Here is a 2,500-nt window from a genome sequence, read left to right on the forward strand (position 1 = left end):
GGTGGGGCCGCGGCCCTCTGAAGTCGCGGTGCGGGCCGCCGCCGGTCCGAGCGGTGTCGGTCGGGAACGGGGTTGCCGCCGGGGCCTGTGTGTCGGCGCGCTCCCCGCCGGCCGAGCCCCCCGCCGCTCGGGCAGGGGGAGCTAAGCGGCAAACGGCGGCGGCGACGACGGCGTCGCCGGTCCAGGCCGTCGAGGGCGATGACGAGGGTTGAAGAGGGAGGAAGGGGTCCCCTTCAGGGTCCGGGAGGCGGCTCCCGCGACCCTCCCCGCAACGGGGCAGGCGTGCTGCGTAGCAGCGCCCCCCTGCCCAGTGGCCGAGTGGCCGGCCGTGCGAGGGTGCCAAGGGCTTTCCGGGCGTTCCGGAGCTGGTGGCTGCGTCGCCGAGGCGGGTACGGAGACGGCAGGGTTTCCCCCCGCGCCCTCCCCTCTCCTCCTCCCTCTTCCGAGGCAGGAGGTTTGTGGGGGGGGCCGGAGGCGCTCGGCCGTGACCGATGCCGCCTGTTGGCGCGCGAGGTTCTCTTGCCGGGTCGCGTCCCGCGCGAGCGGGCGGCCCGAGCCACGGCCCTCATCCCGGGCGCAGCGCCGGGCTCACTGAGGGAAACCCCCGGGCCCCGGGAAAGAGGCCGTGGTGATGGCGGTGGATGTCGGGCGCGCCCCCGCGGGCGGACGCTCCCCCCGATGGTGGCAGCGGGAGGAGGCACCCCTGCGGGGCCCTTCAGGTCGTTTCCCTCACCCCAGGGCCAGGTACCTAGCGTCCGCGTTTCCGCGGCCTTTCCTCGGTCGCGGAGCCGGGCGGAGGTTTAAAGACTCGGGCGGCTCGATGCGTCCCGCAGGGGTCGGGACGGGCGGGGCCAACGACGGTGGCGTTTCGGTAAGGGGCGGGAGTCTCTCCCGTGTAGGCCCTTGTCTCGGCCGCCACCGCCGCCCGCCCGCGCTCGTCCCCGCGGGACGGTCGTGCCGGGGAGGGGTCCTCCTGCCCCCCCCTTTCCGCGGTCCGGTCTCGGCGCAGCGAGACCGCGGTGCGGTCGGCCGTGCCCGGCCTGCCTTCCTCTCGAAGCGGGCGTCCCCGGCTTGGAGCGCGGGCTCCTCTGCCGCGGGGTTGGCGATTCCCCGTCGCTCCCCCTCGCCGCTGAGGCGGGGGGGAAAGGGGTTCGCCGGGAACGGCGCCTCGGGGTGCCGCGCTGCGCTCCGTTCTTGCTTCCCCGCCTCGGCGAGCGCTCTCGGTTGGTTTCCTTCCGCCAGCTGGCGTCCAGGGCGCGGTGCCCTCGGGCCCGGCGGTGGCGGCGCGACGCGCTCGGCCTGCCGATCCTTCGGCCGGTCGCTCGTCGCCGGCGGCGGCCGTCCCGGCCCCGGTGTCCCCCGTTCGTCACTTCCACGCCGCCTGTCCCTGCCGTTTCCGGGTGAAGCGGCCGCGTGCAGTCGGAGGCATTCCCCGTCCCGGTCTCCGTGCGGAAGCGCGGGGGGCGGGCGGCTGCCCTCCGTCTGAGCGCGCGTCCGTCTTTCTCCCGGAGAAGAGAGAGGAGAGGGCCGAGGCGAGAAGCGTCGACGGCGGTGGCCGGGGACAGGTGCGTGCCGTTCCGTCCCGGCGGCGGGCCTCCGTGCGAGGAGGCGGCCGTGCGGTCGGGCGCGCCGCCGTTTCGGGCTCCGGGGGCTCGCCACCTTGTGGCGTTGGCGCGGCGGCGGAGCCGCCGGCGCGTGTCGGCGAGCCACGGTGGAGGGAAGAGCCTGGCTGTCGTTAGCGCGGTGCCGCGGGGGCGGCCGTTTTTTCCCGGTCGAGGTTGGGCAAAGTCGGGCAGGGTCGGACGTTGCCGCCGCCTCCGCGTGGAGGCCGGGCCGAGCCCGGGCGCCTGGGCCGCCTCCGAAGGGATCTCCCGAGGTGTGCTTCTCCCCCCCAGGTCCTGGGGGGGGTCGGTCGGGAGCGCGGGCTCCCCTCCCTCGCCCTTCGGAGTTTTCTCGCTCCTTTTTTTCCTTCTCCGCTTGTGTTCGTACGGTCACGCGAGGCGTGGCCTCTCCGCTGCGGCCTTGGCTGGGCTGGCGCGAGCCAGCGAGCGGGGCCGCGGGCGGTGAGGCCCATCCTCAAAAGGGGGCCGCTCCGTGTGAGCGGTCCCCGGCTCCCCCGCGCGCGTGGGGCGGTGCCGAAAGCCAGACAACTCTTAGCGGTGGATCACTCGGCTCGTGCGTCGATGAAGAACGCAGCTAGCTGCGAGAATTAATGTGAATTGCAGGACACATTGATCATCGACACTTCGAACGCACTTGCGGCCCCGGGTTCCTCCCGGGGCTACGCCTGTCTGAGCGTCGCTTGACGATCAATCGCCGGCTGAGCCGCCGCCCCTGGCAAGCAGCGAGGGGCAGCGGTGGCAGCGGCGCGGCTGGGGTTGCCTCGCAGGTCCCCGTCGGCGGGCCTTCGTCCCCCTAAATCGAGACTCGGGGAGCGCTCCGAAGCTCCCCGCTCCCGGAGCGCCTGCTGGACGGAGTTCGTCCCGCCGGGGCCGCCAGG

General features: G+C 74.4%; 1 non-coding gene across 1 annotated transcript; it reads left to right on the forward strand.

Moving 5' to 3' along the window:
* Positions 1-2,148: 2,148 nt before the first annotated feature.
* LOC133628238 (5.8S ribosomal RNA) lies at positions 2,149-2,301 on the forward strand. Its single transcript, XR_009820620.1, has one exon. It is a non-coding gene; the product is annotated as a 5.8S ribosomal RNA (ribosomal RNA).
* Positions 2,302-2,500: the final 199 nt, after the last annotated feature.

The sequence above is a fragment of the Colius striatus genome, chromosome 28 (assembly GCF_028858725.1).
Source record: "Colius striatus isolate bColStr4 chromosome 28, bColStr4.1.hap1, whole genome shotgun sequence".
Taxonomy (NCBI): Eukaryota; Metazoa; Chordata; class Aves; order Coliiformes; family Coliidae; genus Colius; species Colius striatus.